General features: G+C 58.0%; 1 long non-coding RNA gene across 16 annotated transcripts in view; it reads right to left on the bottom strand.

The window, feature by feature from the left end:
- The window catches only part of LOC146080668 (uncharacterized), a 121,560-nt gene that overhangs the window by 48,930 nt on the left and 58,563 nt on the right, over window positions 1–14,067 (bottom strand). For all 16 annotated transcript variants that reach the window (XR_014474941.1, XR_014474939.1, XR_014474934.1 and 13 more), the window contains 2 exons: window positions 11,959–12,072; window positions 5,472–5,585 (listed from right to left, as the gene is read on the bottom strand). This is a non-coding gene — a long non-coding RNA (uncharacterized LOC146080668). The remainder of the gene's footprint in view (window positions 1–5,471; window positions 5,586–11,958; window positions 12,073–14,067) is intronic.

Below are 14,067 nucleotides of genomic sequence, written 5' to 3'. Positions count from 1 at the left end.
TCTCGCCCAGCACCAACCCTCTCTAACCCTGCATTTTATGGCCCTCTGCACCAACCCCCTCTCACCCTGCATCCAACACACCCCTGCACCAACCCCCTCACCCTGCATAATATACCCCCTGCACCAAACCACTCTCACCCTGCATTCTCTGCCCTCCTGCACGAACCCCCTCTCACCCTATGGCCTCCGCACCCTTCACTTACCCCATCTCACCCTGCATCTTCCCTCACCCTGCACCAACCCCTCACCCTACACCAACCCAATCTCACCCTGTGTCTTCCATCACCCTGCAACAACCCTCTCTAACCCTGCATTCCATGCCCCCCTGCACCAACCCCTTCTCACCCTGCATCAACCCCTGCTCACCCTACACCAACCCACTCACCCTGTGTCCTCTCACCCTGCACCCACCCTCTCCAAATCTACATCCCACACCCCCCTTCACCCCCCTTCACGAATTCCCTCACGCCCTGCACCAACCCTTTCTCACCCTTCACCCTTCTTCAAAAATTCCCTCACGCCCTGCACCAACCCTCTCTCACCCTGCGTCATCAACCCCCTCAAACCCTGCATCTTCCCTCACCCTGCACCAACCCACTTACACCCTGTGTCCTCTCACCCTGCACCAACCCACTCTCAACCTGCATCCTCCACCCCCCTTCACCAACCCTCTCGCACCCTGCATTCTCCTCGTCCCTTCACCAACCCCATCTCACCCAGCATTTTTCCTCACCCTGTATCAACCCCCTCTAACCCTGCATTCTCCTCCCCCTTGACCAACTCCCTCTGACCCTGCATCTTCCCTCACCCTGCAACAACCCTCTCTAACCCTGCATTCCATGACCCCCTGCACCAACCCCCTCTCAACCTGCAACAACCCCTGCTCACCCTACACCAACCCACTCACCCTGTGTCCTCTCACCCTGCACCCACCCTCTCCAAATCTACATCCCACGCCCCCCTGCACCAACCCCCTCTCACCCTGCATCCATCACCCCCCTTCACGAATTCCCTCACGCCCTGCACCAACCCTCTCTCACCCTTCACCCCCCTTCACCAACTCTCTCACCCTGCATTCTCCGCTTCCCTTCACCAACCCCATCTCACCCAGCATTTCCCTCACCCTACAGCAACCCCCTCTAAACCTGCATTCTCCGCCCCCCTTCACCAACCCCCTAACACCCTACACCGACCCACTCTCACCCTGCATCCACCCTCTTCAAATCTACATTCCACGCCCCCCTGCACCAACCACCTCTCACACTGCATCCTTCACCCCCCTTCACGAATTCCCTCACGCCCTGCACCAACCCTCTCTCACCCTTCACCCCCCTTCACAAATTCCCTCACGCCCTGCACCGACCCTCTCTCACCATGCGTCATCAATCCCCTCAAACCCTGCATCTTCCCTCACCCTGCAACAACCCTCTCTAACCCTGCATTCCATGCCCTCCTGCACCAAACCCCTCTCACCCTGCAACAACCCCTGCTCACCCTACACCAACCCACTCACCCTGTGTCCTCTCACCCTGCACCCACCCTCTCCAAATCTACATCCCACACCCCCCTTCACCCCCCTTCACGAATTCCCTCACGCCCTGCACCAACCCTTTCTCACCCTTCACCCTTCTTCACAAATTCCCTCACGCCCTGCACCAACCCTCTCTCACCCTGCGTCATCAACCCCCTCAAACCCTGCATCTTCCCTCACCCTGCAACAACCCTCTCTAACCCTGCATTCCATGCCCCCCTGCACCAACCCCCTCTCACCCTGCAACAACCCCTGCTCACCCTACACCAACCCACTCACCCTGTGTCCTCTCACCCTGCACCCACCCTCTCCAAATCTACATCCCACGCCCCCCTGCACCAACCCCCTCTCACCCTGCATCCATCACCCCCCTTCACAAATTCCCTCACGCCCTGCACCAACCCTCTCTCACCCTTCACCCCCCTTCACGAATTCCCTCACGCCCTGCACCAACCCTCTCTCACCCTGCGTCATCAACCCCCTCAAACCCTGCATCTTCCCTCACCCTGCACCAACCCACTTTCACCCTGTGTCCTCTCACCCTGCACCAACTGTCTCAAACCCTGCATCCTATGCCCCCTGCACCAACCCACTCTCAACCTGCATCCTCCACCCCCATTCACCAACCCTCTCGCACCCTGCATTCTCCTCGTCCCTTCACCAACCCCATCTCACCCAGCATTTTTCCTCACCCTGTATCAACCCCCTCTAACCCTGCATTCTCCTCCCCCTTGACCAACTCCCTCTGACCCTGCATCTTCCCCCAACCTGCACCAACCCCCTCTCACCCTACTACAACCCACTCTCACCGTGTCTTCCCTCACCCGGTGTCCTCTCATCCTGCACCAACCCTCTCAAACCCTGCATCCTATGCCCCCCTGCAACAAGCCACTTTCATCCTGCATCCTCCACCCCCCTTCACCAACTCTCTCACCCTGCATTCTCCGCTTCCCTTCACCAACCCCATCTCACCCAGCATTTCCCTCACCCTACAGCAACCCCCTCTAAACCTGCATTCTCTGCCCCCCTTCACCAACCCCCTAACACCCTACACCAACCCACTCTCACCCTGCACCCACCCTCTCCAAATCTAAACCCACACCCCCCTGCACCAACCCCCTCTCACCCTGCATCCTTCATCCCCCTTCACGAATTCCCTTACGCCCTGCACCAACCCTCTCTCACCCTTCACCCCCCTTCACGAATTCCCTCATGCCCTGCAACAACCCTCTCTCACCCTTCACCCCCCTTCACAAATTTCCTCACACCCTGCACCAACCCTCTCTCACCCTGCGTCATCAACCCCCTCAAACCCTGCATCTTCCCTCACTCTGCAACAACCCTCTCTAACCCTGCATTCCATGCCCTCCTGCACCAACCTCCTCTCACCCTGCAACAACCCCTGCTCACCCTACACCAACCCACTCACCCTGTGTCCTCTCACCCTGCACCCACCCTCTCCAAATCTACATCCCACACCTTCCTGCACCAACCCCCTCTCACCCTGCATCCTTCACCCCCCTTCACGAATTCCCTCACGCCCTGCACCAACCCTCTCTCACCCTTCACCCCCCTTCACGAATTCCCTCACGCCCTGCACCAACCCTCTCTCACCGTGCGTCATCAACCCCCTCAAACCCTGCATCTTCCCTCACCCTGCAACAACCCTCTCAAACCCTGCATCCTATGCCCCCCCTGCACCAACCCACTCTCATCCTGCATCCTCCACCCCCCTTCACCAACTCTCTCACCCTGCATTCTCTGCTTCCCTTCACCAACCCCATCTCACCCAGCATTTCCCTCACCCTAAAGCAACCCCCTCTAAACCTGCATTCTCCGCCCCCTTCACCAACCCCCTAACACCCTACACCAACCCACTCTCATCCTGCATCCCACGCCCCCCTGCATCAACCCCCTCTCACCTTACATCCTCAGCCCCCCTTCAACAAACCGCTATTGCATTGCACCAACCCTTTCTCACCCTGCATCCTCCGCCTCCTTGCACCAACCCCTGTCACTCTGCTTCCCATATCACCCTGCATCTTTTCTCCCTGCACAAACCCCTTCTCGCCCTGTGCCAACCCCCTCTAGCCTTGCATCCTCTGCCACTCTGCATAAACCACCTCTCACCCTGCGTACTCCACCCCCTTCACCAAACCCCTCTCACCCTGCACCAACCCCCATCTCACCCCGAGTCTTCCCTCATCCTGTGTCCTCTCACCCTGCACCAACCCTCTCTAACCCTGATTCCCATGCCCCCCTGCACTAACCCTCTCTAACCCTACATCCTCCACCCCCCTTCACTAAACCCCTCTAATCCTGCACCAACCCTACCTCATCCTGCATACTCCGCCCCCCTGCACCAAACCCCTCTCACCCTGCATCCTTCACGAACTCCCTCTCACCCTGCACCAACCTTCTCTCACCCTGCATCCTCTGCCCCCCTGAACCAACCCCCTCTCACCCTGCGTTCTCCACCCCTTCATCAACCCCCTCACCCTGCACCAACCCACTTTCACCCTGTGTCTTCCCTCACCCTGTGTCCTCTCACCCTGTACCAATCCTCTCAAACCCTGCATCCCATGCCCCCCTTCACCAACCCCTCTCACCCAGCATTTTCCCTCACCCTACACCAACCACCTCTCAACCTGCATCCTCCGTGCCCCCCCTCTGCACAAACCCCATTTCACCGTGTCCTCCGCCCCCTCTCACCCTGCATCTTCTCTCACCCTGCACCAACCACCTCACCCTACACCAACACTCTCTAACCCTGTGTCTTCCCTCACCCAGCATCAACCCCCTCTAACCCTGCATTCCACACCCCCCTGCACCAACCCCCTCTCACCCTGCAACAACCCCTGCTCCCCCTACACCAACCCCCTCTCACCCTATGTCCTCCGCCCCCTTCACTTACCCGCTCTCACCCTGAACCCACCCCCTCTCACCCTACACCACCCCAAACTCCCTCTGTGTGCTCCCTCACCCTGCACCAACCCTCTCTAACCCTGAATTCCATGCCCTCATGCACCAATCCCCTCTCACCCTGCATCTTCCCTCACCCTGCACCAACCCACTTTCACCCTGTGTCTTCCCTCACCCTGAGTCATCTCACCCTGTACCAACCTTCTCAAACCCTGCATCCCATGCCCCCCTGCACCAACCCACTCTCACCCTGCATCCTCCACCCCCTTCACCAACCCCCTCTACCCCTTCATTTTTCCGCCCCCCTTGACCAACCCCCTAAACCCAGCATTTTCCCTCAACCTGCACCAAGCCCCTCTCACCCTACACCAACCCACTCTCACCGTATCTTCCCTCACCCTGTGTCCTCTCACCCTACACCAACCCTCTCAAACCCTGCATCATATGCCCCCCTGCAACAACCCACTCTCACCCTGCATCCTCCACCCCCCTTCACCAAACCTCTCTCAATCTGCCTTCTCCGCTTCCCTTCACCAACCCCATCTCACCCAGCATTTTCCCTCACCCTGCCCGAACCCCCTCTAACCCTGCATTCTACACCCCACTTCACCAACCCCCTCACACCCTACAGCAACCCACTCTCACCCTGTGTCTTCTCTCACACTGCATCCCACGCCCCCCTGCGTCAACCCCCTCTAACCTTGCATCCTCAGCCCCCCTTCACCAAACCCCTATTGCCCTGCACCAACCCTTTCTCAACCTGTGCCAACCCCCTCTATCTTTGTGTACTCTGTCACCCTGCATCCACCGACACCCTGCACCACGCCATCTTCTCTCACCCTGCAGCCCCCTCTTACCCCGTGTCTTCTCTCACCCTGCATCTTCTCACCCTACACCACCCACCTCTCACTCTACAAACTCCAGAACCTAAAAACATAATGTAAGGAAGATAGTCTATAGCAAACATACATATTTGATAAATTTGCATGTATGCCAGGAAGATATTATCGCGCCTCACCTGTTGTTTGTAGCTGCTCCTGCCGTTGGACCTTTAGAATATGACATCACAGTAGTCCAGAGATGTAGCTGGGTAAGTTGTTGACATTAAAATTCCTTTGAGGAGAAGTCCGACCTGAAAAAAATAGAAAAGGGGCGCGATAATATGTTCATGACATACATGCATATTTATTTTTACTGTGTCTTACATCTATCTCATCCCTGCACCCTCCCTCACCGTGCGTCTTCCATGCCACCCTTCGTCTTTCATGCCACCCTGCACCACCACCCTCTCACCCTGCGTCTTCCCCCACTCTGCACACCCCCCTCATCCTGCATCTTCCCTCACCCAGTGTACTCTAACCCTGCACCAATCCCCTCTAACCCTGCATCCTCCATCCCCATGGACCAGCCCCTTCTCACCCTGTTTCCTCCGCCCCCTCTCACCATGCAACTTCCCTCACCCTGCACCAAAACCCTCTAAGCATACACCAACCCTCTCTCACCGTGCACAAACCCTATGTAACCCTGCATCCCATGAACCCCTGCACCAACTCCTTCACCCTGCATCCTCCACCCCCCTTCACCAAACCCCTCTCACCATGCATCCTCTGCCCCCCTGTACTCACCCCCTTTCACCCTGTATCCTCAGCCCCCTCTCACCCTACATCTTCCCTCACCCTGCACCAACCACCTCTCACCCTGTGTCTTCCCTAACCCTGTGTCCTCTCGCCCAGCACCAACCCTCTCTAACCCTGCATTTTACGGCCCCCTGCACCAACCCCCTCTCACCCTGCATCCAACACACCCCTGCACCAACCCTCTCACCCTGCATAATATACCCCCTGCACCAAACCACTCTCACCCTGCATTCTCTGCCCCCCTGCACGAACCCCCTCTCACCCTATGGCCTCCGCACCCTTCACTTACCCCATCTCACCCTGCATCTTCCCTCACCCTGCACCAACCCCTCACCCTACACCAACCCAATCTCACCCTGTGTCTTCCATCACCCTGCAACAACCCTCTCTAACCCTGCATTCCATGCCCCCCTGCACCAAACCCCTCTCACCCTGCAACAACCCCTGCTCACCCTACACCAACCCACTCACCCTGTGTCCTCTCACCCTGCACCCACCCTCTCCAAATCTACATCCCACACCCCCCTTCACCCCCCTTCACGAATTCCCTCACGCCCTGCACCAACCCTTTCTCACCCTTCACCCTTCTTCACAAATTCCCTCACGCCCTGCACCAACCCTCTCTCACCCTGCGTCATCAACCCCCTCAAACCCTGCATCTTCCCTCACCCTGCAACAACCCTCTCTAACCCTGCATTCCATGCCCCCCTGCACCAACCCCCTCTCACCCTGCAACAACCCCTGCTCACCCTACACCAACCCACTCACCCTGTGTCCTCTCACCTTGCACCCACCCTCTCCAAATCTACATCCCACGCCCCCCTGCACCAACCCCCTCTCACCCTGCATCCATCACCCCCCCTCACAAATTCCCTCACGCCCTGCACCAACACTCTCTCACCCTTCACCCCCCTTCACGAATTCCCTCACGCCCTGCACCAACCCTCTCTCACCCTGCGTCATCAACCCCCTCAAACCCTGCATCTTCCCTCACCCTGCACCAACCCACTTTCACCCTGTGTCCTCTCACCCTGCACCAACTGTCTCAAACCCTGCATCCTATGCCCCCTGCACCAACCCACTCTCAACCTGCATCCTCCACCCCCCTTCACCAACCCTCTCGCACCCTGCATTCTCCTCGTCCCTTCACCAACCCCATCTCACCCAGCATTTTTCCTCACCCTGTATCAACCCCCTCTAACCCTGCATTCTCCTCCCCCTTGACCAACTCCCTCTGACCCTGCATCTTCCCCCAACCTGCACCAACCCCCTCTCACCCTACTACAACCCACTCTCACCGTGTCTTCCCTCACCCGGTGTCCTCTCATCCTGCACCAACCCTCTCAAACCCTGCATCCTATGCCCCCCTGCAACAACCCACTTTCATCCTGCATCCTCCACCCCCCTTCACCAACTCTCTCACCCTGCATTCTCCGCTTCCCTTCACCAACCCCATCTCACCCAGCATTTCCCTCACCCTACAGCAACCCCCTCTAAACCTGCATTCTCTGCCCCCCTTCACCAACCCCCTAACACCCTACACCAACCCACTCTCACCCTGCACCCACCCTCTCCAAATCTAAACCCACACCCCCCTGCACCAACCCCCTCTCACCCTGCATCCTTCATCCCCCTTCACGAATTCCCTCACGCCCTGCACCAACCCTCTCTCACCCTTCACCCCCCTTCACGAATTCCCTCACGCCCTGCAACAACCCTCTCTCACCCTTCACCCCCCTTCACAAATTTCCTCACACCCTGCACCAACCCTCTCTCACCCTGCGTCATCAACCCCCTCAAACCCTGCATCTTCCCTCACCCTGCAACAACCCTCTCTAACCCTGCATTCCATGCCCCCCTGCACCAACCCCCTCTCACACTGCAACAACCCCTGCTCACCCTACACCAACCCACTCACCCTGTGTCCTCTCACCCTGCACCCACCCTCTCCAAATCTACATCCCACGCACCCCTGCACCAACCCCCTCTCACCCTGCATCCTTCACCCCCCTTCACGAATTCCCTCACGCCCTGCACCAACCCTCTCTCACCCTTCACCCCCCTTCACAAATTCCCTCACGCCCTGCACCAACCCTCTCTCACCCTGCGTCATCAACCCCCTCAAACCCTGCATCTTCCCTCACCCTGCAACAACCCTCTCTAACCCTGCATTCCATGCCCCCCTGCACCAACCCCCTCTCACCCTGCAAAAACCCCTGCTCACCCTACACCAACCCACTCACCCTGTGTCCTCTCACCCTGCACCCACCCTCTCCAAATCTACATCCCACGCACCCCTGCACCAACCCCCTCTCACCCTGCATCCATCACCCCCCTTCACGAATTCCCTCATGCCCTGCACTAACCTTCTCTCACCCTTCACCCCCCTTCACGAATTCCCTCACGCCCTGCACCAACCCTCTCTCACCCTGCGTCATTAACCCCCTCAAACCCTGCATCTTCCCTCACCCTGCAACAACCCTCTCTAACCCTGCATTCCATGCCCCCCTGCACCAACCCCCTCTCACCCTGTAACAACCCCTGCTCACCCTACACCAACCCACTCACCCTGTGTCCTCTCACCCTGCACCCAACCTCTCCAAATCTACATCCCATGCCCCCCTGCACCAACCCCCTCTCACCCTGCATCCTTCACCTCCCTTCACGAATTCCCTCACGCCCTGCACCAACCCTCTCTCACCCTTCAACCCCCTTCACGAATTCCCTCACGCCCTGCACCAACCCTCTCTCACCCTGCGTCATCAACCCCCTCAAACCCTGCATCTTCCCTCACCCTGCACCAACCCACTTTCACCCTGTGTCCTCTCACCCTGCACCAACCGTCTCAAACCCTGCATCCTATGCCCCCTGCCCCAACCCACTCTCATCCTGCATCCTCCACCCCCCTTCACCAACTCTCTCACCCTGCATTCTCCGCTTCCCTTCACCAACCCCATCTCACCCAGCATTTCCCTCACCCTACAGCAAGCCCCTCTAAACCTGCATTCTCCGCACCCCATCACCAACCCCCTAACACCCTACACCAACCCACTCTCACCCTGCATCCCACGCCCCCCTGCATCAACCCCGTCTCACCTTGCATCCTCAGCCCCCCTTCAACAAACCGCTATTGCCCTGCACCAACCCTTTCTCACCCTGCATTCTCCGCCTCCCTGCACCAACCCCTGTCACTCTGTTTCCCATATCACCCTGCAACTTTTCTCCCTGCACAAACCCCTTCTCGCCCTGTGCCAACCCCCTCTAGCCTTGCATCCTCTGCCACTCTGCATAAACCACCTCTCACCCTGCGTACTCCACCCCCTTCACCAAACCCCTCTCACCCAGCATTTTTCCTCACCCTGTATCAACCCCCTCTAACCCTGCATTCTCCTCCCCCTTGACCAACTCCCTCTGACCCTGCATCTTCCCCCAACCTGCACCTACCCCCTCTCACCCTACACCAACCCACTCTCACCGTGTCTTCCCTCACCCGGTGTCCTCTCACCCTGCACCAACCCTCTCAAACCCTGCATCCTATGCCCCCCTGCACCAACCCACTCTCATCCTGCATCCTCCACCCCCCTTCACCAACTCTCTCACCCTGCATTCTCCGCTTCCCTTCACCAACCCCATCTCACCCAGCATTTCCCACACCCTACAGCAAGCCCCTCTAAACCTGCATTCTCCGCACCCCTTCACCAACCCCCTAACACCCTACACCAACCCACTCTCACCCTGCATCCCACGCCCCCCTGCATCAACCCCATCTCACCTTGCATCCTCAGCCCCCCTTCAACAAACCGCTATTGCATTGCACCAACCCTTTCTCACCCTGCATCCTCCGCCTCCTTGCACCAACCCCTGTCACTCTGCTTCCCATATCACCCTGCATCTTCTCTCCCTGCACAAACCCCTTCTCGCCCTGTGCCAACCCCCTCTAGCCTTGCATCCACTGCCACTCTGCATAAACCACCTCTCACCCTGCGTACTCCACCCCCTTCACCAAACCCCTCTCACCCTGCACCAACCCCCATCTCACCCCGAGTCTTCCCTCATCCTGTGTCCTCTCACCCTGCACCAACCCTCTCTAACCCTGATTCCCATGCCCCCCTGCACTAACCCTCTCTAACCCTACATCCTCCACCCCCCTTCAATAAACCCCTCTAATCCTGCACCAACCCTACCTCATCCTGCATACTCCGCCCCCCTGCACCAAACCCCTCTCACCCTGCATCCTTCACGAACTCCCTCTCACCCTGCAACAACCTTCTCTCACCCTGCATCCTCTGCCCCCCTGAACCAACCCCCTCACCCTGCGTTCTCCACCCCTTCATCAACCCCCTCACCCTGCACCAACCCACTTTCACCCTGTGTCTTCCCTCACCCTGTGTCCTCTAACCCTGTACCAATCCTCTCAAACCCTGCATCCCATGCCCCCCTTCACCAACCCCTCTCACCCAGCATTTTCCCTCACCCTACACCAACCACCTCTCAACCTGCATCCTCCTCTGCACAAACCCTATATTACCGTGTCCTCCGCCCACTCTCACCCTGCATCTTCTCTCACTCTGCACCAACCACCTCACCCTACACCAACCCACTCTAACCCTGTGTCTTCCCTCAATCTGCATCAACCCCCTCTAACCCTGCATTCCAAGCCCCCCTGCACCAACCCCCTCTCACCCTGCAACAACCCCTGCTCCCCCTACACCAACCCCTTCTCACCCTATGTCCTCCGCCCCCTTCACTTACCCGCTCTCACCCTGAACCCACCCCCTCTCACCCTACACCACCCCAAACTCCCTCTGTGTGCTCCCTCACCCTGCACCAACTCTCTCTAACCCTGAATTCCACGCCCTCATGCACCAATCCCCTCTCACCCTGCATCTTCCCTCACCCTGCACCAACCCACTTTCACCCTGTGTCTTCCCTCACCCTGAGTCATCTCACCCTGTACCAACCTTCTCAAACCCTGCATCCCATGCCCCCCTGCACCAACCCACTCTCACCCTGCATCCTCCACCCCCTTCACCAACCCCCTCTACCCCTTCATTTTTCCGCCCCCCTTGACCAACCCCCTAAACCCAGCATTTTCCCTCAACCTGCACCAAGCCCCTCTCACCCTACACCAACCCACTCTCACCGTATCTTCCCTCACCCTGTGTCCTCTCACCCTACACCAACCCTCTCAAACCCTGCATCATATGCCCCCCTGCAACAACCCACTCTCACCCTGCATCCTCCACCCCCCTTCACCAAACCTCTCTCAATCTGCCTTCTCCGCTTCCCTTCACCAACCCCATCTCACCCAGCATTTTCCCTCACCCTGCCCCAACCCCCTCTAACCCTGCATTCTACACCCCACTTCACCAGCCCCCTCACACCCTACACCAACCCACTCTCACCCTGTGTCTTCTCTCACACTGCATCCCACGCCCCCCTGCATGAACCCCCTCTCACCTTGCATCCTCCACCCCCCTTCACCAAACCCCTATTGCCCTGCACCAACCCTTTCTCACCCTGCATCCTCCGCCTCCCTGCACCAACCCCTGTCACTCTGTTTCCCTTATCACCCTGCATCTTCTCTCCCTGCACCAACCCTTTCTCAACCTGTGCCAACCCCCTCTATCTTTGTGTACTCCGTCACCCTGCATCCACCGACACCCTGCACCACGCCATCTTCTCTCACCCTGCAGCCCCCTCTTACCCCGTGTCTTCTCTCACCCTGCATCTTCTCACCCTACACCACCCACCTCTCACTCTACAAACTCCAGAACCTAAAAACATAATGTAAGGAAGAGAGTCTATAGCAAACATACATATTTGATAAATATGCATGTATGCCAGGAAGATATCATCGCGCCTCACCTGTTGTTTGTAGCTGCTCCTGCCATTGGACCTTTAGAATATGACATCACAGTAGTCCAGAGATGTAGCTGGGTAAGTTGTTGACATTAAAATTCCTTTGAGGAGAAGTCCGACCTGAAAAAAATAGAAAAGGGGCGCGATAATATGTTCATGACATACATGCATATTTATTTTTACTGTGTCTTACATCTATCTCATCCCTGCACCCTCCCTCACCGTGCGTCTTCCATGCCACCCTTCGTCTTTCATGCCACCCTGCACCACCACCCTCTCACCCTGCGTCTTCCCCCACTCTGCACACCCCCCTCATCCTGCATCTTCCCTCACCCAGTGTACTCTATCCCTGCACCAATACCCTCTAACCCTGCATCCTCCGTCCCCATGGACCAGCCCCTTCTCACCCTGTTTCCTCCGCCCCCTCTCACCATGCAACTTCCCTCACCCTGCACCAAAACCCTCTAAGCATACACCAACCCTCTCTCACCGTGCACAAACCCTATCTAACCCTGCATCCCATGAACCCCTGCACCAACTCCTTCACCCTGCATCCTCCACCCCCCTTCACCAAACCCCTCTCACCATGCATCCTCTGCCCCCCTGTACCCACCCCCTTTCATCCTGTATCCTCAGCCCCCTCTCACCCTACATCTTCCCTCACCCTGCACCAACCACCTCTCACCCTGTGTCTTCCCTAACCCTGTGTCCTCTCGCCCAGCACCAACCCTCTCTAACCCTGCATTTTACGGCCCCCTGCACCAACCCCCTCTCACCCTGCATCCAACACACCCCTGCACCAACCCCCTCACCCTGCATAATATACCCCCTGCACCAAACCACTCTCACCCTGCATTCTCTGCCCCCCTGCACTAACCCCCTCTCACCCTATGGCCTCCGCACCCTTCACTTACCCCATCTCACCCTGCATCTTCCCTCACCCTGCACCAACTCCTCACCCTACACCAACCCAATCTCACCCTGTGTCTTCCATCACCCTGCAACAACCCTCTCTAACCCTGCATTCCACACACCCCTGCACAAACCCCCTCTCATCCTTCACCCCCCTTCACGAATTCCCTCATGCCCTGCACCAACCCTCTCTCACCCTTCACCCCCCTTCATGAATTCCCTCACGCCCTGCACCAACCCTCTCTCACCCTGCGTCATCAACCCCCTCAAACCCTGCATCTTCCCTCACCCTGCACCAACCCACTCACCCTGTGTCCTCTCACCCTGCACCCACCCTCTCCAAATCTACATCCCACGCCCCCCTGCACCAACCCTCTCTCACCCTAAGTCCTCCACCCCCTTCATCAACCCCCTCAAACCCTGCATCTTCCCTCACCCTGCACCAATCCACTTTCACCCTGTGTCCTCTCACCCTGCACCAACCGTCTCAAACCCTGCATCCTATGCCCCCCTGCACCAACCCACTCTCACCCTGCATCCTCCACCCCCCTTCACCAACCCTCTCGCACCCTGCATTCTCCAACCCCATCTCACCCTGCATTTTTCCTCACCCTGTATCAACCTCCTCTAACCCTGCATTCTCCTCCCCCTTCACCAACTCCCTCTGACCCTGCATCTTCCACCAACCTGCACCAACCCCCTCTCACCCTACACCAACCCACTCTCACCGTGTCTTCCCTCACCCGGTGTCCTCTCACTCTGCACCAACCCTCTCAAACCCTGCATCCTATGCCCCACTGCACCGACCCACTCTCATCCTGCATCCTCCACCCCCCTTCACCAACTCTCTCACCCTGCATTCTCTGCTTCCCTTCACCAACCCCATCTCACCCAGCATTTCCCTCACCCTACAGCAACCCCCTCTAAACCTGCATTCTTCGCCCCCCTTCACCAACCCCCTAACACCCTACACCAACCCACTCTCACCCTGCATCCCACGCCCCCCTGCATCAACCCCCTCTTACCTTGTATCCTCAGCCCCCCTTCAACAAACCCCTATTGCCCTGCACCAACCCTTTCTCACCCTGCATCCAACACCCCCCTGCACCAACCCCATCACCCTGCATAATATAACCCCCTTCACCATACCCCTCTCACCCTGCATCTTCTGCCCCCTGCACTAACCCCCACTCACCCTATGGC

The sequence above is a fragment of the Crinia signifera genome, chromosome 5 (assembly GCF_055691185.1).
Source record: "Crinia signifera chromosome 5, ASM5569118v1, whole genome shotgun sequence".
Taxonomy (NCBI): Eukaryota; Metazoa; Chordata; class Amphibia; order Anura; family Myobatrachidae; genus Crinia; species Crinia signifera.
The sequence above is the reverse complement of the archived record's forward strand: the minus strand, read 5'-3'. Positions and strand labels throughout refer to the sequence as shown.